This window comes from Euprymna scolopes, chromosome 36 (genome assembly GCF_053919585.1).
Source record: "Euprymna scolopes isolate OS-2025 chromosome 36, ASM5391958v1, whole genome shotgun sequence".
NCBI lineage: Eukaryota > Metazoa > Mollusca > Cephalopoda > Sepiida > Sepiolidae > Euprymna > Euprymna scolopes.
Window position 1 is genome coordinate 50,727,212 of NC_136517.1, and position 24,124 is coordinate 50,751,335.

The 24,124-nt window shown below is 34.5% G+C and overlaps 1 protein-coding gene and 1 pseudogene across 4 annotated transcripts in view; both read right to left on the reverse strand.

Annotated features, from left to right (window-relative positions):
- The window catches only part of LOC145260471 (cysteine-rich venom protein latisemin-like), a 145,208-nt gene that overhangs the window by 24,415 nt on the left and 96,669 nt on the right, over nt 1-24,124 (reverse strand). The window lies entirely within an intron of this gene.
- LOC145260774 (5S ribosomal RNA) lies at nt 12,592-12,708 on the reverse strand (annotated as a pseudogene).

The following is a 24,124-nucleotide window of genomic DNA, read 5'->3' on the forward strand; positions in this document are numbered from 1 at the left end:
TGGTAATTCTGAAATGAAAGAAAAATTTCTTCTATTTAATTGAAAACAATTAAAAAACGTTATATTCTAAATACTTTGTCTTTGGTTATAAATAAGGATAGATTAGGAAAATGAAAATGCATGTCATATTAAGCTTACCACCTAAGTAAAATATATAACACCGTGGATTGCTTATATTTGCTAATGCATAGTTATTTGTTTTAATAACATCGAGGCGTTGATATGACACAAGGTAGAGTTTAATATGGAGTGTTTGCTGTTAAATTTGATTAATTAAAAAAATATGAGTCTATAAAATGTTCTTTTGGTAATCATAAAGTTATTGCACTTTGATCCTAACTCGACGACCAGATAAAATTGTAAGGAGATAATTAACTGACTGCATGAAATGTAATATTTGTAGTTAGGTTATAGACATATATTATTAAGAGTCGGCGATTGGTTGAGATGTTGATCGTTAAATTTGGGTGAAAACAGTCTCGTTCACAGAGAATATAGAACAGGGTATTTTTACCGTCTCGTCAACGGGTTTTCACAGACAACAACATCCTGTAGCGAAGGCCAATAGAAGAAAAGGGAAAAACATAGGCTAATGATTAATAAGCTCTTAAATTTCCCTAAGATATCTGCAATGTTAGTTGCTACCATAATAAAAAAAGCATCCATACCTGATGGTTTGGTTGTGGTGGGTTTACTTGTAGTAGGTTTTGTTGTGAAAGGTTGTGGTGTGGTGGAGTCAGTGATCTTGGGTTGGGTTGTGGTGAGTTTGATTATAGTAGGTTTAGTTATACTGGGTTGTGTTGTGATGGATTTGGTTGTTATTAGTTGTGTAGTCTTGAGTTTGGTTGTGGCAAGTTTAGTGGTGGTAGGTTTTGTAGTTCTGAGTTTTGCCATTGTGAATTTGATCGTTGTCGATTGCTTAGTCGTGTGCATGATTGTCTTAGGATTAGTGGTTTCTTTAATAGTTGTTTTATCTTCGGAAGAAGAAAATATTCATATTTTATGCTAGGATTATATTGTATGTTTATATAAAGATTAAAATAAATAAAAATCACTTCCAGGGGTATTTGCGGATAACAACATATATACGTTCGAGAAATACACCTGAAGAAAATCGGAGGTTACATCGGCGAAAATTTGTGCGAATATCACTCAAGATCACAGAAAGAGTGGGAATAAGCCAATACAGAGTGTTAAACTCTTGAATTATTCGGGCTACAGTTTTCAGTTTGAGTGTTATTCGCACAACGTTTCGGTCGATGTCCCCCCTGACCTCCTCCAAGTTGATCTTGTTCAACACGGAATTTTAAACGAAACCCTGTATTTAATCTATGTAAGTAGCGTGCTCCCGTTCCATAAGCCATGACTGGGTAGAAGTCCTAAGTAATTTGCAAGTGTAACTTGTCATTGAATTACATGATCAAGTACCTTATCCACTATGCCAGTTCGTCTTGCAGACTTAATTATTTCTAAGTTTGACAAGTGTGGTTTTAATAACATGCACCAACGTTTTACAAATAACAATGGGCAGCATTATATATAACTATATTAAATGAAATGCTGTTTAGATTTAATTGAAAAATTTTATCAACTAATTTTTATTTAATAACGCATTCAATTTATTGCATTTTAGCAATTAAATAAATATAGCAGAGCGTTTGTAATGTCGGCTTCTGAAACGAAAGTGAAAGTTCTTTCAGTTAATTGAAAACACTTAAAAATACATTATTTTCTAAATATTTTGGCTTTGATTATAAGTAGGGCTAAGACAATAGCACATTCTTTTCATTGTTTTGACTCTCGAGTGTGTATCTCTTGATATCTTATATGCTTTTATATAGAGTGATGTGGTTCTCGGTTGATTAACTGTGTCTAATTGTGTCGGATATATACTCGAGAGTCACAACAATGAAAAGAATAGGATGTTGTCATAGCCCTAGTTATAAATAAAGTCACAATTCGATAATAGAAATGCATGTAACATTAAACGGGAGTCTGTATTTAATTCACAGGAGTAGCATGCTATCTTTACATCAGCCATGATAGGGTAAAGATCCTAAGTAATTCGCAAGTGTAACTTAAAATTGAATTACACCAGTGGTTCTTTTGTTCAGAATAATTCCCACGTTTGACAAGATATATCTTAAGAAGCCAACATTTTGTGCAATTAACAATTAAGATGAGAAACAAATCCGAATAATCCAAATAACACGAACTGTTTGAAATCTTCAGTAATTCCCAGGTTTAACTTAAAACTGAATTTTACCAAGTTATAATAGAAAGACTCCAAACTTCGACAAGATACACCCGAAGAACATCGGTGTTGTTTAAAGTTAGCAGAAGGAAATGAGAAAAAGAAAGGGAAAAACAGATCAAACAAACGCGTGTGTGTCGGGCGAGGTTGGGCGAAAGAAAGAGAGAGAAATCAAGATGGCGCCTATAGTTTTAAAAGGTGTACTCTGGTGGAAGTCACGCGAAATCACACGAAATCACGCCGGAGACATGTATAAAAGGAGTTGACAGGTTATGTCGGGGCGAGACAGACGAACAAAGGTTGGTGCCAGTGGTGATCTTTTTTCTTTTTTTATTTCTTTAATTTTGTTGTCCTAAACCAGGAACACTTCAGATGTGCGAATAACAATCGAGATGCAATAATAAAAAAAAAAAAACAGTCTGAATAAGCTAAATACTACGGACTGTTAAGCTCTTTCGCAATTTCGTTAAAGTTTTTATTTGCTTGCAGCAACTCTCTAATCTGAAGCTACGGTGGTTGACAGTGTTTTAGCAGTCGAACTTCACACAGTTTTTTTCAGTTGAACAGCGGATGTTTTACTTAATGCAGAGACATACATTGGAATAAAAACAAATTCGATGCAAACCAATGATTTAAAGAAATATTCAAATGGTGTAAAGACAAAAGAATAGTTGTAAAAAAAGCAAACGATGTCACATTAACACATGCAATATTTATGTGTCTGCAAAACTAACAGCGAATAATCATACCAAAAAGAACATCGCGTTGATTTAAACAGGCTCAGCAGCCTAACGCACAATGTTCCTTCAAGCACATCCCCATATAAATACAATCAAAACAAAGAGCAAATCTGTAATTAATGAAAAAGTTAGAAAACAAGAAATAAATACACGATTACATAGAGAAGAGTATCACAAGCTATACCAGAAGAAGATCGAAAGTTACACCAGCCAAAACTTCGGGCGATCAACAATCAGGATAAGAAAACCAAACCCGAATAGTTCAAATAATACGAAATGTTCGAAGTCTTAAGTAATTCTAATAAAAAATCAACGAATGGCGTAAAAAAAAACAATACGAATGGTTGTAAAGAAGTCAAACAAAACGTATTATTCACATTAACACATGCAATATTTATGTGCCTATAAAACTAACAGCGAAAAATTGTAGCAAAAAAGACACCGCGTTGATTTAATCGGGATCAACAGTGCAAAGTCAAATGTTCCTGCAAGTACACCCCATATAAATAGAACCAAAAACACAAAGCAAACCTGTAATTAATGAAAAAGTTGGAAAGGAAAATAAATACATGATTAAATATTAACAAAATAGACGATGAACAGAAAGATGGGACGTTAATAGGTAGAATGAGATAAAATATCTTAATTTTCCGGCCGACCCACCTTCAAGTCACATAAGCATTGCATTCACGCTGCTAACAAACCACGGAATTCTCCATTTTTCAAAAGACGTTATTTCTGCAAACTCACTTCTGAAAAATTTATTCGTTTCCCGCGTCAGATCACAGGTCTCCTTTTTTATGTTTGATCCGTGATACCCAGAATCTGGAGGGAGTTAAAAAACTAGGTACCCGTATAAAACAGGATCAATTGGATCTGCCCTAGAAAATCCGGCTTAAATATCTTCATCTTTCGTTTATATTGAGCACCAACGATTACGCGATGATCTGGTTTTGGCCTACTATCTCATAAATAGATATTATGATATACATAAGGACCAATTGTTTACTCCTGAATCAGAAAAAGATCTAAGCGGATACTACAAGAAACTATTTCACCGCAGATTACGATTGAACCTAAGGGGGTGGTTTTCCCAAATCAGAATCCCTGAACATTTTAATAGAATCCAAGTGAGGTCGTAAATAAAGCAACAATGTAAGAATTAAAAGTAGATTTGGGCATGGGTTGCACTACTGGTTATTCTTTGGAGTACATTACTACCGTATATTACTCTGTATGATAAATGAAGCATAATTGATTTAATTTTTAGTCAAATACATTGTGTATCAGATTGAATAGTAATTGTAATTAAAACGTGAAAGTATTAAACCTAACACGCACATTAATTTATAAATAAAAAGTGTGCAATAAATCAATGATTTTAAAACAAAAATGTATTATATTTGATCAAATGTATTATATTTGATCAAATATATTATATTTGTGGATAGAAAAAACTTCCAAGTTTTCCAAGATATATCAGAGGAATATCGGAGGTTACACTGGCCGAAACGTCGTGCGATCAACAATAACGTAAGAAATAAAGGTGGATTTCTATATGACTTGTACTACTGATGACCTTTTAATGTAAATTATTCCCGTTAATTTCTCTTCATGACAGTTGAAGTATATATGTTTTAATTTATAATCAAATGAACTGTATCATTGAATTAAAATTGTAATCTAAACGGAAAGTATTAAACCTAACGCGAACATTAATTTATAAATAAGAAAAGGATAATAGATCAACGATTTTAAAACAACAAAATAATAATATATTTGATAATAATGTCGCGAAGTTGTATCTAGCCGGAAATACCATGTGACGTTCTTACGATCGAATAATGTAATGTCATACGACGTTTTTTTCTGCAAACAGTTTAAGAACGTCGTGTCACATGACTTGGTTCGATATTGACATGTAAAAGGTTGTATAAATTACACATTTGTTTCCATATACGTATTTAAAAAATAAAATCGTATTTTTAATAGTTTTTAATAGTTTTTAATAGTTTTTAATAGTTTTTAATAGTATGCATGAACAAAAGAATCTACGATTAATGCTATTTACTATAACGGTAGCCAATTTCTGAACATTATTCCGAAAGAGAAAAAAAATAATGTTGACAAAAAATAATCCAATAACAATGTACTGGTTTTAATAACATGCACACACGTTTAACAAATAACGCTGGGCAGCAGCAAATATAACGGTATCAGATAAAATACTGTTTAGGTTTAATATCTATATCACATCAAATAATTGTTTTTATTAGATAACTGTTATTTCATTCGTTTTAAGTTTTTTTTGGTAATTAAAAAATATAGCATTTTGTGATGTCGTCTTCTGAAACAAAGTTAAATTTCTTCCAGTTAATAAGAAAACAAAACAAAAAAAAATTGTATTCTAAATACTTTGGCTTCAGTTATTAATAATGTCACAATTCGAAGATGAAAATGCATATAATATTAAGCTTACAACCTAGATAAAATGTATGGCACAGTAGGTTATTTATATTTGCTAGTACATAGTTATTTATTTGAATGACCACGAGATGTCGATGTGACACAAGGTAGAGCTTAATATGCGGTGTTTACTGCCGAATTTGCTTACCTATTAAAATATCTAAGGCTATGAGGAGTTTTCCTGGCCTTAGAATAAAACAGTTATTACACTTTGATCCTAACTCGACGATCGGCTAAAAACGTAAGGAGATAACGAACTACAAGATATAATCTTTAGACATGTATAATTGATAATCGGCGATTCGTTTAGATGTTGGTCGTTATATTTGGGCCAGCACAATCTCGTTCATAGAGAGAAAAAGAACAGACTATTTTTATCATCTTCATTGTTAAAATACTGACGCAAAAACAAAAAGAAAATAAGAAATGAGCAAATAATTACCAAGCTGTTAGATTTCCCTTAGAGATTTGCTAGCATAACAAAAAAATCCATACCTGATGGTTTGGTTTTGGTGGGTTTTGTTGTAGTAGGTATTGTTGTTTTGGGTTTGGTTGTGGTGGATTTGGTTATCCTGGGTTGGGTTGTGGTGGGTTTGGTTGTAGTAGGTTTTGCTATCCTGGGTTTGGTTGTGGTGGGTTTGGTTGTTGTTTGTTGTGTTGTCTTGATTTTTGCTGTGGCAAGTGTAGTGGTTTTAGGTTTTGTAGTTTGTGTTTTTTTCGTTGTTTGTATGATCGTTGCAGGTTGCGTAGTTGTGAACTTGTTTGTTGTGAGCTTGGTTGTTGATTTAGTAGATGTTTTATCTTTGGTAGAAGAAAACATTATGTATTTCATAAAAGGCAAGGATTATTATTTTATGTTTATATGAAGAGTGAAATCAATAAAAATCACTTCCACAATTCATTGCAGACAACAACATTTTCATGTTCGGCAATATACACCTGAAGAAAATCGGAGGTTACATCGACCCAAACTTAGTACGAATAGCGCTAAAGATTATGGAAGTAGTCCGAATAACTTAAATAATACGGACTGTTAAACTCTTGAAATATCTTAACTACTGTTCTCAGGTTGAGTATTATTCGTAGAGCGTTTCAGTCGATGTAACCCACGTTCTACTTTAGGTGTATCTTGTCAATCACGGTATTTCTAACGGAACTCCGTATTTAATCCACAGCGTTAGAATGCTCTCATTCTATCAGCTATTACGGGTAGAAGTCCAAACTAATTCGCAAGTGTTACTTACAATTGAATTACGTGATCAAGTACCTTATCCATTACGCCAGGCGTCCTTGTGAACAGAAAAAAAACTCATCATATATATCAGAAGGAGATCGGAAAAAAACAAACTCATCATATATATCAGAAGGAGATCGGAAAAAAAAACTCATCATATATATCAGAAGAAGATCGGAGGTTACACCAGCCGAAACTTTTTGTGAGCAAAAATCAAGATAAGGAAACAACTCTCAATAACTTAAATAATTCGAAATAAAATCGGGTTTACACCAGCCGAAACGATGCTAGAATAACAAGCACAAGCAAGATGAAAAGAAAAATCAGTCAGAACGAGCTAAGTAATACGGACTTATACTCTTTTGTAATTTCATTAGAGTTTTATTTGCTTCTTTCATCATCATCAGCGAATAAGTGTCTCCAATCTAAAACTACGTTGGTTGATATTTTTCGTCAGTTGAACCGTAAATGTTTTACTCGTCGCAGAGACATACGCTTGAATAAAAACATATTCCAAGTAAACCAATAATTTAAAGAAATGAACGAATGGCGCAAAGAAAAGAAGTTGTAAACAAGGCAAACGGATCATATTAGTCACACTAACACATGCAAAATACATGTGTGTTGCAAAACCAACAGCGATTAATTTTACCCAAAAGGACACTGCGTTGATTTAACTGGGCTTAGCAGCGCAACGCCAAATGTTCCTGAAAGCACACCCCATATACATAGAATCAAAACGAAAATCAAGACTGTAATTAATAAGAAAAATAGAGAAAAAAAATAAATACATGATTAAATTTTGAGGAAAATCGCCAATGAACAAAAAGACGAAACGCTGATAGGTAAAATGAGATAAAAGATATGAACTTTCCGGCCGACTTAGATGAGCCATCTAAACATTGCATGTAGGCTGCTTACAAAGCATGGAACATGCTATTTTCCATACGACGTTCCTTCTGCAAACTCATCCCCTAAAAAATTAATTCGTCTTCCTTGTTAAATCAATGGTCTATTCTTTATTTGTAGTATCTGATATCCAGCAACTGAAGAGAGTGCAATAACTCGAGATCAAAATAGTACAGGATTGATTAGATTTATTCTATAAAAATTGACTCAAACATCTTATTTTCATTTTACTTTTAGCGTTGACGATTACGCAATGATCTGATTTTGGCCTACAACCTCATCAATAGGCATTATTATATACATAAGGACTAGGTGTTCACTCCTGCATCAGAAAGATGTTTATGCGGGCACCATTGCACTGCCAATTACGATTGAACCGAAGAAGGGTGGGTTTCCCAAATCAGAATCCCTGAACATTGGAATAGAATTCAAATACTGTAACAACGTAATAGTTAAAGGGTGATTTTGACATGTGTTGTACTACTGCTTATTGTTTGTTGTAAATTACTACAACTCATTTCTCTGTATGACAATTGAAGCATAATTGTTTGAATTTTTAGTGAAATAAATTGTATCAGATTGAATAAAAACGTGAAAGTATTAACCTAACGCGAACATTAATAAATAAATAAATAAGAAGAGGTTAATAAATCAACAATTTTAAAACAAAAAATATATATATACTAGCAGTTCCGCCCGGATTTGCTCGGGCCCTATGCACTGTTCATAAGGTTATGTGCATATGTATATATTAAAAAGTGTGAATATGTAAAGTAATGCCTTTCTGTATAATAGTCTTACTTAACTACCATGGAGAAAAGACAGACAGACATTTTCCCTTTTATAGATATATATATATATATATATATATAGATGGATAGATAGATTGGATGCAATATATAATAATGATTTAAAAAGTGTAAAAAAAAAAGACGCATGCGCCATCACCGATAATCGAAACCAAAACGTCCAGCTCACGATTTATTTTGCCTCTGTCGTCAATGACTGGACAATGCAAACATGTTTACTTCACGGCTAAAAATTAAAACATGAACCAATAGCTACTACGTTATGCATTGTTAATGCCGGCGTTCGACATTCGCCTGGCAATTTTCATTTTGTTTAATTTTCACACTTTTGCACCGATTTTTTCGGGATAAAACCCAAATATAAAGTTTTGCATGGATTCAAATACCTTCTATATGAAGTTTCATGCCTGTAGACAAAAAGCTCTAGTAGGAGTTTGGTAGGCAAAATTTGTTAAACAAAAATATATACGTATACATAAATATATATGGAAACAGTTTTGTGCTTACTATAAACATTTTACGCAAATATTATGCAAGTATAAATTATGTAGAATATCTGCATGAATATAATTACACGCAATACTTCACTAAAGATTATTCTCCCATTAGAAAACCGAAATAACTAATAGGGAATTAATTAAAATGAATGTTTAAAAGAATATGCAAATTAGCTAGATATTTTGCTAGTGAATGCAATTCCACAACCCATATATAAAAAATTGTATTTTCTTTTTAAATAAATAGAAAAGAGGGTTGCCTTTTTTCTGTTGTTCTTGGCCTTCGGCCGTGATCAAAGTGCAGTATCTGTTCCGACATATACTGCAAGTAAAGACTACATGTGGGGGCGACTCCACATATGACCTTGGTCAATGTAGGGGCAATCCTTCATACCAATTGTCACTATGCAGCTCCCCTACTCCCCGGGGAGTTGATCCCTATTTCCCCTTCACTCCTCACTTTAAAAATCGGCCTTGTGCCTAATTTGCCCAGTGGGGGAGCAAATAAATACCTCAAAGTGTAGTATCTGTTCCGGCAGATACTGCAAGCAAAGACCATATGTGGGGGCGACCCCACATATAAGACCTTGGTCAATGAAGGGGCAACTCTTCATGCCAATTGTCACTATTCAGCTCCCCTACTCCCCGGAGAGTTGGTCCCCATTGCTCCACTCCACTCCTCACATTAAAAATCGGCCTTGTGCCTAATTTGCTCGGTGGGGGAGCAAATAAATACCCTTTTGTTCTTGGCCTTCGGACCGGGATCAAAGTGTAGTATCTGCTCTGCAGATGCTGCACATGAGTTGGTTGGCCCTTGGTCAATGTAGAGGAAACCCTTAACACTGAGGCAATTACTATTTTTTTGGATACTGCCAGAGTTCCCCTTTTTACCCTTGTTTTAGGTGAGCTGGTTTAACCCCACATTAAAAACGACCTTGTGTCACATGTTGCTTTCGTGGGGAAGCAAATAAATACATTAAATAGAAAAGAGGGGGGTTTAATATGAATATCAATACACACAAATGAAAAACGAATTTATAGGAGTATAGATTGGATAATAATGTAACGAAGCTGCATCTATCCGGAGTTACCATGTGCCGTTCCTACAATCGAATAGAGGAGTACATGACGCATTTTTTTTCGGTAGACACAGTTTAAGGACGTTGTGTCACATGACTTGATTCGACATTGACGTGTAAATGTTTTAAAAGGCAATTTATTTGTTTCCATATCAGTTTATTTTAAAATAAAATCATATTTTTAATAGTAAATTAGTAGTAATGTACACTAGAATGTACGATTAATACTATAAAGGTAGCTACTTTCTGAAAATTACTTCTAAAGAGAAAAATTTTAATTTGAAATGAAATGGAAAAACAATGTATTGATTTGACTAACTTGCACCAACGTTTAACAAATATCACTGAGCTGTAACATATGTCATTATATCAGATGAAATGTTGTTTGCGTTTAATTTATGATAAGCTCGACTAATTTCTCATGAAATGACAGTTTTTGCATAAGTTTTTCGGGCATTTTTGTAATTAAATAAGTGTAAAATTTTGTAATATCGTCTACTGAAACGAAAGTTAAATTTCTTCCTGATAATTGAAAGCAATTAAAACTAAGTTGTTTTGCATACACGTTGTCTTGGGTTAGAAATAAAGTCACAATTCGAAGACTAAATTGCATGTAATTTTAAACTGACCACCCAGATAAAATATATGTTGCTAGTACATAGATATTTGTTTGAATAACCACGAGGCGCGAATATGACACAAGTTTTCACTGCCGAGTTTGATTACTTATAAAAATTTCTGAGTCTATGAGGAGTTTTCTTGCTTTTCAATAAAACAACCGCGAGATGTAGATGTGACACAAGGCAGAGCTTAATATGCGGTGTTTACTATCGATTTTGCTTACCTATTAAAATATCTAAGTCTATGAGGAGTTTTCCTGGCTTTAGAATAAAACAGTTATTACACTTTGATCCTAACTCGACGACCGGCTAAAAACGTAAGGAGATAACGAACTACAAGATATAATCTTTGTAGTTATGTAATAGACATGTATAATTGATAATTGACGATTCGTTTAGATGTTGATCGTTAAATATGGGTGAAAAACAATCTCGTTCACAAAGGGGAAAAAGAGCAGACCATTTTTATCGTCTTGATGGTTAAAATCCTGAAGCGAAGGCCAAAAGAAAATAAGAAATGAACGAATGATTACGAAGCTGTTAGATTTCGCTTAGATATCGGCACTGTTTTTGCTAGCATAACAAAAAATTCATACCTGATAGTTTGGTTGTGGAAGGTTTGGTTGTGGTAGGTTTAGTTGTAATAGGTATTGTTATTTTGGTTTTGGTTTTGGTTGAGGTGGTTATTCTGGTTGTTGCTAGTTTTGTTGTTTTGAGTTTGCCTTTTATATGTTTAATGGTTGTAGATTTTGCAGTTTGGGGTTTTGTCATGGTGGGGTTGATCGTTGTAAATTGCATAGTCGTAGGCGTGGTTGTTGGTTTAATCGTTGTTTTATCTTCGGAAGAAAATATTAATATGTATTTCACGGAATGCAAGGATTATATTTTATGTTTATATTAAGATTGAAATAAATAAAAAAAAAAATCTCGTCCACAGCTCTTTGCGGACAAGAACATTTTCACGTTCGACAAATACACTTGAACAAAAAAAAAGTTACATCGACCAAAACTATGTGCGAATATCGCTCAAGGTTAACGAAGTAGTCGGGATAAACCAAATAATAAAGACGGTTAAATTTTTGAATTATTCGGACTACTGTTCACATGTTGAGTGTTATTCGCACAACATTTCACTCGACGTAACCGATGGCCCTTTTCAGATGTATCTTGCCAAACACGGAGTTTCGGACGGAACTCCGTATTTGATCCACAGCTGTAACATGCTATCGTTAATCACTTACGACTGGGTAGAAATCCGAAGTAATTCGCAAGTGTAATTTACAATTGAATTACGTGTCTGGTACTATATCTACTACGCCAGTAGTTCATTCGTACAGAAAGATTCCCAAGTTTTACATGATATATCTGAAGAAGAAGGTTACACCAGCCAAAATATTGTGCGAATAACAATTACCATGAGGAAAAAAAAAATCAGATTAATGCAAATAATATGAACTGTTAGAAATCCTAATTGATACGCAAGTGTGACTTACAACTGACTTTTACTAAATGCTTTATCTGCTATGCCACGGATAGAAAGATTCCAAATTCGACAAAATACACCTGAAGGAGATATGGTTTACACTAGCTGAAACGTTGTGCGAATAACAATCAAGATGAAAAAAAAAAACCAGTTAAAATTAGCTAAATAATACGGACTGTTAAACTCTTTCGCATTTTTGTTAAAGTCGTATCTCTAAGCGGAAGCCACGTTGGTTGGCATTTTACATCAGTTGAACGGCAGATGTTTATCTCGTCACAAAGACATACATTATAAAAACATATTCGAAGCAAACCAATGATTTCCATGCTTCTGTTCAGTCTTGGAAGACAAAGGATACTCCTTAGGAGCAGTAGCGCGTGTAATTGTGAGGCAAGGGTTGCGCAATCCCTAACCACACCGCTTCTGAATCGGCACTGTTTGAGTCCAATGGCAAGGAGAAGACCAGGACGACCGGAAACAATGCCGATATAAGCGTAGAGCACACACAGCACCTGGAAGTCCCAATTGGTCACCCATTTAGTACTGATCAGGTTCAACGTTGCTTAACTTCGGTGATCCAGCGGGAACCGGTGTGTCAACGTGATTATGCCGTATATCATATGATTTAAAGAAATAACTGAATGGCGTAAAGAAGAAAAAGATGCTTGCAATGAAAGAAAACGAAACTTATTGGTCACATTAACATATGAAATATAGGGTGGGGCAAAGCAACTTGCTTATTTAAATTTAATTGATATTCCAAATAAGCAAGTTGCTCTGTCTCACCTTATATTTACATGTCTGCACGATTAGCAGTGAACCATTTTTTCCCAGTGGGACACGGCGTTGATTTAAACCGGATCAGCAGTGCAACGCCAAATGTTTGTTTTTTTAAAGCATATCCTCATAAAAGATTAATCCAACCAAATAACAAGCATGTAACTAATAAACACATTAGGAAACAAAGAAATAAATACAAGATAATAATAGATACAAGATTAAATAATGAAGAGAATTGCCGATGAGCAGAAAGCTAAAACGGAAATAGATGCACGAGATAAAATATCTTGAGATTCTGATCGACTCGTCTTTTAAGCCATCTAAACATTGCATTCAGGCTAACAAATCAAAGAGCATTATATTTCACATACAGCGTTCTTTCTGCAAACTCACTCTTGAAAGATTTTTGTCACTTTATGTCTCCTTCACCAAATCACACGTTTGTTTTCCATGTCTAATCCATGATATCCAGAGTGAGTTCAAAGACTTAATACCCGAGTGTTACAAGATCACTAAGGTTTGTTCTATAAAAGCCCACTTAATCGTTTTTATCTTTTCTTTTCCTTGAGCACCGACGATAACGCGTGAATATCTGATTTTAGTATTTGATTATAATATACCTCAGGGCATGTTATTCACTCCTGCTCCAGGAAGAGATTATGTTTGTATTTATTTGATTCCCCACTGAGCAAATTAGGCACAAGGCCGTTTTTTCATGTGGAGAGATTGGGGAAATGGTGATCAGCCTCCCTGGGGAGTAGGGAAGCTTGATAGTGACAATTGGTATGAAGGGTTGATCAATAATTGATTACTACAAGAGTAATGGTCTTATATGTGAGGTTGCCGCCACATATGGTCTTTGCTTGCAGTATCTGCCGGAACAGATGCTACACTTTTTAACTTTGATCTTGGCCAAAAGGCCAAGCAATACCTTCCTGTTCCAGAAAGAGATCTATGCAGATACTACAAGAAAGTATTTCACCGCCGATTTCGACAGAATCGAAGGAGGGCGGCTTTCTCAAAATCTCTGAACATTAGAATAGACGTCCAAGTGAGGTTATAAATGCAGCAACAACGCAACAATTCAAGGTGAATTTGGACAGGAGTCCGATAACGGTGCCTCTTCCGGTGTTAATTGTCACGCCCGTTTCTCTGGTTGGCAATTGAATCACAGTTGTTTTATTTTCCAAATAAATTTAATCAGATTGAATTTTAATTGAAAATAAAACGTGAAAATATTAAACCTAACGCGGGATTCATTTATAAATTATAAGAGAGTAATAACTCACTAATTTTAAAACGAAAAATATATATTTGATAATATTATAACAAAGCTGCATTTATCCAGTGTTCCTATGTGCCGTTATTGCAACCGAAGAAGGTAATTTTATATGAGGTATTTTTCTGTAGACATAGTTTATTTGTTTCTATATAATTTTATTTTGAAAAAAAAAAAAAATTCAAATGGTAATTCAGTAGTAATAATGTACGATTTATACTATTTAATACAAAAGGTAGCCACATCTGAAAATTATCCCGAAAGATAAAACTTAATATTGATAAAGAAATTAAATCAAGTGAGAATCCACTGGTTTTAATAACATGCACCAACGTTTAATAAGTAACGCTGAGCAGAGCAACTATAATGGTATCAGATGAAATTCTGTTTAGGATTAATATAAAAATCAGTTCAACCAATCGTTATTTATTAGATAACATTTATTGATTAAAATAGGATAAAAAATCCGACGAGATGATAAAAATGGAAGCAGAAAAAATTATTATTCATGAAAATATTTTAGACACTCGTTAATTTTTTTTTTCTATTAGCACATATTGTATATATACATATGTAAATATGTGTAATATACTGCCCCCGCCCCCTTTATATATATATTATTAATCTTCTCGTCAGTTGCATTTCTACTCTTGAAAAAGCCCGCACTAAACGGGCGAAATCTCGTCGTCGAGATCTTTTTTGGGTCTTTCCACCTCCATTTTTGTCATATTTATTTCATTCGTTTTCAGGCATTTTGGTAATGAAAATAATCATTTTGTAATGTTTTCTGAAACGAAAGTTTTTTTCGCCAGTTAATTGAAAACACTTTAAAAAAACCCTTTATCATGAATAAGGTCACAATTCGAAGATAGAAATACATGTAATATTAAGCGGATGACCTAGATAAAATATATGGCACGTGTGTTTGCTTATAATTACTAGTACATAGTTATTTGCTTGAATAAGCACGAGGTCTGCATGTGACACAAGGTCGAGCTTACTATGCGTGTTCCCGGCTGAAATTAATTAGGGTGGAACGATAAAATTGTCGCAATAGAAAAGACGACATGCTACAATTTCTCTTTGAGTAAAACCGGGTTTCTCTTTTGGTTGCAGACCATCTATTAGTTAACCAGCTGTATACAAATCCTAAGAGCGATGGAAGTATTCTATCACGTCTTAAAGTGACACAATGTTCACCAAGCGAAATCGAAGATGCGCCGCTGTACAACTCATGATCTCTACCGATCCAAGTTGTGAGAACAGGACCATTACCAGCACCCTCAAAATGCAAATCTAGACGGCTCAATGCTTAAGAACAGAGCTCAACAAAGTTTCCGGCCACGATTATGGTGTTTGGTGCGGTTTCAAGTGAGGATCACATCATGCCATCTCGCATCTTCAAACTCGACTTGAAAGTTAACACCAAAGTGTAACTGGATGTGCTGAAGAGTGTGATAATCCCTTGGTGAAATCAGATTGTCGCTGGCAGACCGTGGGTGTGGCAGCAGGACTCGGCGCTGGCCCACAAGTTTAAAAAGACCCAGGCTTGGCTTCAGAAAGAGTGCTATGACTTTGTACCTTTCTCTCACTGGATCCTCTACTCTCCTGACCTGAACCCGCTGAAATACTCCATTAGGTTATACGTCGAGAAAATCACCAACATGACTTCTCACAACACTAAAGTCAGCCTGATTGCCACCATCCGCCGAGTATTCGTCGAGCTACCGCCGGTGCTTATGGAAACGGCATCCATCCAATTCCGGTCCCGTATCGATGTGGTGATTGAGACCAAAGGCGGCTACATTGAATAGATGTCAGCTCTAGTTACCTGAATTGATTTTTTTTTTCAATAAAAAGTTTAAAATAAAGCTGTAGTGTTGTTTTCTTTATGACGACAATTTTAGTGTTCCACCCTGTAAAAACATAAAAGGGAGAAGAACACAACAATTTTCATCGTTTTGATGGTTGAAATGCGAAGGCCAAAGGAAAATGAAAAAAAAAATGAGCTAATGATTACCAAGCTGTTAGATTTCCCTTAGATATTTCCATGACAAAAATCCATACCTGCTGGTTTGGTCGTGGCGGGTTTAGTTGTGGTAGGATTTGTTGTCTTTGGATTGATTGTAGTGGATTTGGTTATCCTGGGTAGGGTTGTGGTGTGTTTTGTTGTTCTAAGTTGTGTTGTCTTGAGTTTGACCGTAGTAGGTTTAGTGGTGGTAGGGTTTGTTGTTCTGGGTTTTGTCATGGTGGGTTGGATCGTTGTAGGTTGCTTAGTCGTGGGTTTGATTGTCGTGGGTTTGTTTGTTGATTTAATAGTAGTTTTTTCTTCGAAGAACAAAATATTAATAGTCATTTCATTTATTGCATGTTTATATGAAGATTGAAATAAGAAAAAAATCACCTCATGACAAAAGTCGTGTATTTACAGGTTTTAAGTAGAACAGGACAAACACACACACACACACACACACACACACACACACACACACACACACACACACACACACACACACTCTTTCTCTATATATATCTCTCTCTTTCTCTCTCTCTCTCTATATATATATATATATATAGATAGATAGATAGATAGATAGAGAGAGAGAGAGAGAGAGAGAGAGAGAGAGATTGGAATGTATATATATAATATATATATATATATATGTATATATACAGTAGCGTCCAAAACTAAGGGACAAAATTTTAAAACCTAATATTTGTTAGAAATAACAACTGTGAAAAGCTGAAATTTTCACAACTGGTAGTCGTTATCAACCATAATAACATACAAAAATTTGAATCATTTGCAAAGGATAGAAAAGGAATTATAACTATTATTTATTTATTTTCAAAATAGAAACGTCCAAAAGTAAGGGATTAAATTGAGGAAAAAATATATATATTGATTATAAGGATTAATTATAAATTATGAATCAGTTTCAACAGAGAAAACAAACAAAATCAACTTAAGTGTACGAGCGTATCGGAAACGATATTCATTTTATTTACAATTGAGAAAATTCATTGAGAATAATTGTATTTGAATATTCATCTCCTCATCAGCACAATAAGGAAGGTGGAGAAGGGAATTTAAGACACTAAAATAAAACTAGCATTTTGTGGTAAGTTATGTGGATGGTCCTTATTGAGATTCATTAGGAAATTTGCTTTAACTTGTTCAGTAAATTTTTTATTTAACTGAAAGCAAATTTTACAGTATTATATAATTTGTAATTTTACGGGATTTCAGTATTTCATTTTAATTATTTATATATCCTTGACTACCCGTGACTCGTTGGGTCAGTATACATTATAGCTAGCTATAGAATAGTGAGTGTACAAAATTAATGTATAAAAGTGCAAGTGAGTATACAGATTTAATGTATAAACGAAAAAACTTTGAATGCACGCACGCGCGAAAACAAATACGGCGACTAGTGGAAACAGTAAGGAATACATTGGATAATAAAGGAATTAACATAATTACCCTTTGATTAAATGAAAAATACATTATATAAGAGGAGTGTAATCCGTTGTAAAAATTGAAAAGAAAAAAAAAACAAAAAAAAAAAAACAAACGAACAAACAAAAAGAAAAAATAATGCAAGGAGAGAATTGATTGAAAAGGTCAATCCTTGTTTTTGTGTTAACATTCTTAAAATATCAGGAAATAATAATTAACAAATTAATTAATATTTAACGGTGAGACTTTTTCAAAGCAAATTTAAAAAAACAAAAAAACAAAAATGAAAATCTCCCAACACATTTTGAAGTGTTTCTACGTATTTTTAAAATGTTTTATAACTTATGACCTCATCCCCACCCTCATTTCCACTTTCTGTCCCTACCCCCACCATCATACTTGAAAAAAAATGCTAACTATTACATGTCTCGCTACGTCGCCAAGAAGTGAGGTCTTATTTTGCGCTAAATTTACATAGGAAAATAATCCCCCACGTTGAAATTGTAAATTTTAGTTACTTAAAAAAATTCTTCTTCCAAATTATCTTTAAAGGCCGTTGAAACATATTAGCCAAAAAAGTAGATTTTGATTTCTTTTTTGGAGGTAAACTACGCTGGGTTAGGTAGTAAAAAAAATACTAAATATTATTATTAAATATGTAAATTGATCAAATAGTTTATTACATTAGAAAACATAGTTGCTTTGTTTTTGTTTTTTGAAAACAATTCCAAATTGCAATGAAAAATACAAATAAAGTAATCGTAAATAAATAATTTTGGAAACGAAACACGGAGTTTTTTTAAATCAAAAATTAGTTTTAATCATGCACAACTTTGGTAAAGAATATATATTTTTTTAAATATGTAGGTGCACCTGAACAATCGGTACCCCCTTACAATGTATTCCTTTTCGTCTTTTTTTCAACTATTTCTGCTGATTATTGAACAGTAAGCTACTAGATTATAAAAAAATGAAAACAATCAATATTTAAAGATTTGGAAGAGGGTTCAATTTCGCATACAATCTAATAAATCGATTCCCCATTTACAGAACCGATTTGACGTTGACCTCTTCAGCACCCCATTATTATTATTATTATTATTATTATTATTATTATTATTATTATTATTATTATTATTATGTTTTCTTTTTTTGCGACTTTTCACTTTGAGAAAAGTTCGATCTGCCCCTCCCCCTGTCATTTATTTTTATTTATTTACGATTTCTTAAACGTTTTTGCATTTAACGACCTGCACTATTTTTTTTTTTTAAATAGTATTAGTCTACCCGTTGGAGCTTAAAGTGTTAGATAAAGAATGTTCAAAATAAAAGTGATTTTGTGATTATAATGTCTTTTATGGTCTCGAGAAAACAATTTTTTAAGTTATAAGTGACAAAAATAAAACGCAGTAAGCTTCCAGAGCACGAGCGCAAGCACTGATTAAAATTAAGGAGACCATACTAAAAGTACTGCTAAAACCAAGTTTCTTCCTCTTCCCTTCCTGAAGAGAAAATATTTTTTAAGTAAGGCCAAAAAAAAAAAAATTGTCAGAATCCATAGGAATGCTACTAAAAGCAGTAAATACGTTTATAAATATGATTATAGTTATATATTGTATATTTATATTTAAAGCAGTTTTTTTTTAACTCAACATGGTAAATGACATTTATTTGTAAGGGGGGAAAAACGTCAAAATAAATTAACACAAAAATATTGTTGACCTTGTACATGCTTTGAATAGCAACAGTGGCTTTTAATATCGGACTTAAGTAAGAGCGGCCATGAAATAGATAACTAGACGATTTTTTTGAAACCGGAAGTCACCAACCGGATGGACGGTTTAAACGCTCAAGCAAGCAAGCCGATCTGAGTTTATATATATATATATATATATATATATATATATATATATATATATATATATATATATATATAGTAACAACCACTAAACGGACTTATTACTGAGTTATATATTGTTATTATTATATACATTTTTATCGTTTATTTAACGTAAATACCTAGTCTATTGAATAGTTGCGATAATGTAATAATCTACCCGTTATAGAAGTTTTTATTGTGCCTTATTTACTGATATGACTTAAACAGGGCATACTATCAAGAGACAAAGAGCGCCACCCTTCCTCATTCTAACCAATGCTAACAGAGGAGCAACACGATAATTATAACAGCCCCCTTTTTTGAATATGTTCATTTACCCCTTGTATCTACCTTGTTATTGAAATGTTTTCTTGTCTCCTAATTGAATGTTATCTATTAATTCCCTTTGCAGTTCTTACGGTGATTATTAAATAAAATTGATGAAATCAATATAAAGTGCCAAAGCCCGTTTCTTCCATGGCGGGCAGGTAGTTACATGCAATATTATCGTTATGTCGACTTCTGAAACGAGGATGTTAATTAAATACCTTCACTTTATGCACTTTATGTTTATTGTCTATCTTCTAAATATTGTATAAATGTGATAGGTGTATTTTAAATCCGTGACTATTTTTTTTTATTTTCAGAGGACGCGAGAATTCTGATTTTTTTTTTCATCCTTAATAATCAAATCGCAGCAGATGAGATATTTTTTGCCTATCACTTGAGGTTTCCTCATTAGTTAGAAAATGTCTACGGACACAAACAGCATTTTTTATGTTTGTATAAAGTGCTCCCTTTTTGAAGGTGTTGTATTTTCCCCACATGATGATAATCATATCAATAGGGACAATTTATCTTAATTTATCTTAATAATTATAAATTAATCTTAATTTATCTTAATAATTATAAATTTATTTTAATTTATCTTAATAATCATAAATTTATTTTAATTTATATTAATAATTATAAATTTATTTTAATTTATATTAATAATCATAAATTTATTTTAATTTATTTTAATAATCATAAATTTATTTTAATTTATTTTAATAATTATAAATTTATTTTAATTTATTTTAATAATTATAAATTTATTTTAATTTATTTTAATAATTATAAATTTATTTTAATTTATCTTAATAATTATTAAACTTTGGGTCAGAAAGTAGAATTGAGCTGGGGAGGAGCACTGTGACCCCCCCCCCCCGCAAATCCTTGGACAGCCCCATCGGTATTTCTCGGTCGGGGTGTCACAGGCGATTAGCAATAAAATAATCCCTCTTCAATAAGAAGGTAAAGTTTGAGCAAGTGAACCGCCTAGAACTGCACAAGATCAGCGACATGCAGCAATCAATAAGGTAAACGCCATTTCAGAAATGGCCCACGCTTTGCTGATTTTGGTGCCGAGTGAAAAAAAATCCCGGAGCGAATATAAATTCATATTACTCAGCTGAAAATGCATGCAATGCGTAGCTAGGCAACCAAATAAAATAAATAAAAAATCAAGAGTTTATATTTCCTATGAAATATAATTTTTTTTTACACGGTGGTCATCACTTATCAAGGCCCGGAAGCCACTCAGGGATAAGGGTTATTGCAAGTACAGTACGCTAGTGTGGAGATTTATTGAAGTTTTTACTTGAGGTGGCGGTTCATTAGGACTTTGTTTACGTTGGATGAAGACATCCAGGTTGTAGTCAGGTGGGAAGCAGGCAGACGGAACAGTTCCACAGGCATGCAATTCTAAGAAAGAAGCTTTGTTCATGGAATCTACGTTTTGATTTAGGCACAGATAAAGAGTGGGGAAAATTTTTGACAATGGATTCAGATAGACGGGTGTTTTTCGTGAAAGATTGGCGAGGGGGGACCAGAGATTGGAGTTCAGACGAGCACCTGCCATGGAAATAACGATAAAACAAGGATAGGCTCGCAATATCTCTTCTGTGGGAGAGAGTTTGCAGGGAAGAGAAAAGGACATCCTCCACTAAGCCACAAAATCTATTTTGTACTCTGTCAAGGCAGGATAAGCTGTTTTTAGCAGCTCCTGCCCAGATATGACAGCAGTATTCCATCCTTGGACGTACTTGACTTTTATATAGATAGAGAATTGCATCAGTAGTGAAATATCTTCTGGAGCGGTAGAAGGATCCCACCATCTTTCCAGCGACCTTGGCAACAGACTTGATGTGCGTGTTCCATTTCAGATCAGGAGTAAAGGTCAAACCCAGAAGCTTGTCAAAACATGGGGCTTCTCCTAGACGAGAGCCATCCATTTCAATTGATGCCAGATGGGGATTAGAGCGTTAGTGATGTAAAGATAGGGGGTTGGTTTTAGATGCATTAAAGGTAACCAGCCACGTCTTCCCATCTGAACCACGCACTCGAGATCAGAGGAGAGAGAATCAGAGAGAACTTTGTCATTTACAGCCTTTGATGTGTTGCCGTAGATGGTCGTGTCATTAGCATAGATGTCAACGAATGATTTAAGTATGTGTTTAGGGAGATCATTGATGTAGATCATGAAGAGAGTTGGGCTCAGGATTGATCCTTGAGGGACTCCAGTATTAATACTGCAGGCCTCTGATTTTTGTCCATCGACCACTACTCTTATGAGCCTATCAGAGAGAAATGATTTAATGATTGAGAAAACATTTCCAGTTATACCGTAGCTGGAAATCTTGTGAAATAGGCCCTTATGCCATACCTTGTCGAAGACCTTTGATATGTCAAGAGCAATTGCCCTAGAAAGGAAGCCTTTATCAAGAGATTCACTAATCCTGTGAAATATAACCGTTAACACATCTGCGGTAGATCTTGCAGAACGGAAACCATATTGTGTGTCACTAAGAAGGTTATTTCTGCTGAGGTGGTTGACTCATAACAGACAGGAGACTTATCGGTCTGTACTGAGAGAGAGATGACTTATCACCTGAATTCTTAAATACAGGGCAAACTGATGAGGTTTTCCAGGGAGTCGGAAAGCACTTCTCCTTAAGGCAACGCTTAAACAGTTTCGTAAGTATGGGAGCAAGTTCTGGTTGAAGATTTTTTAACACTATAATTGGGATGCCGTCAGGGCCAGTTGCTTTACTGGAATCAAGGTTCTTGATTAGCTTGGCGACCTCATGCACAGATATTTGTATGTTATCTAGCGTGTTCTGTGTTATAGGAGGAAATATGGCAAATTGATGGCCTTCGTCGCATCGGGTAGAATTAGCTGCAAAGTTCTTTGCAAATAGTTTGACCTTGTCTGATGCTGACGGGATGACCTCTGGTGCATTGATGATGATTGGAATAGAAGGCACACTTCTGTTCAGGATCCTATTTTTTATTTGCCAAAACTGGTGGGAACCAAGCCGCTAATCAGCTACTTTGGATTTAACAGACTGGGAATATAGCTCTCTTGCATTTTTTATTACTCTTTTACAGTGGTTGCGGGAGTTCCTGAAAGCAGCTTTAGCCTCAGTGCATCTATTACGTTGGTAGCTATGGAAAAAGTGATTTCTCTGGGGAGAACCATGGCTGGTAGGTTTTTGTTGGAATATTTTAGATGATATGTCGGTTTATGCCTACAATTAATCATTCGGTCAGATCTGATACTATAGAGGACACATCCTTTTTAAACATGAAATGAAGAGGCAGATCAGATATGAATGTACGGAAGCTATCCCAGTCAGCCATAGAGTATCGGTATACAGTAGGGTGGAGGGGTACGCCTGGCGACTTATTACGTTTCATTTTTATCTTAACTGATACGACGGAGTGGTCGGAGGATCCTAGAGGAGAATGAACGGAACATGAACATAGCTCAGGGGAAGTTGAGAGAAAAAGATCTAGGAGGCTTGCATATTGACCAGTAGTATCGGGCACACAGGTGGGTTCGCGAACAATCTGAGTGAGGTCATAGGCAATGGCAAAATCATGACAAAACCTCCCCTCATCGTCTGTCTTATTTGAATGGATCAGCCATTCCACGTTATGGACGTTGAAGTCACCAGAGATGTGGATGTTAGCCGAGGGATATGTAGACAGGATGTGGTCTATTTTCTCAGATATACTCTTAAAGATAGTAACTCAGTTGTTATGGGGCCGATAAAGGGCAAATATAAATGCAGTGGTGTAAGCAAGTGCAACCTGGAAACACATATAGGGTATATTAGGATCTTCTCTAGAGATATCCCTGCCACACGGGAAGCCATCCTTAATGTAGGCACATATTCCATGCCCATGGCGATCTTGGGGGTCAGATTTAGCTGTTAAGAGTATCCGTTAATTATGAACTCATCTAGGGAAGTGGTCGGCCCTATTCCAGTTTCGCTTAGAAAGAATATGTCCGGTTTCGTCTCCTGTAATTGGGTTTCAGTCTCTGGAAGGTTGGAACATAGACCCCTGATGTTGGAGAAGGAGACCTGGTAGTAGGGGTCTACGTTGGGAAATGGGGTTCTAAGTTTATTCGAGTTTTTTTTTTCTGGAGATTAATGTATTACGTTTTTGAAATTTTGAGATGAGGATTGGTTATTCGCATTATTTGGATTCATCAGACTACTGTTCTCATCTTGAGTGTGATTTTCACAACGTTTCGGTCGATGTAACACCAACCTTTTTCAGGTGTATCTGGTCGAACTCGGG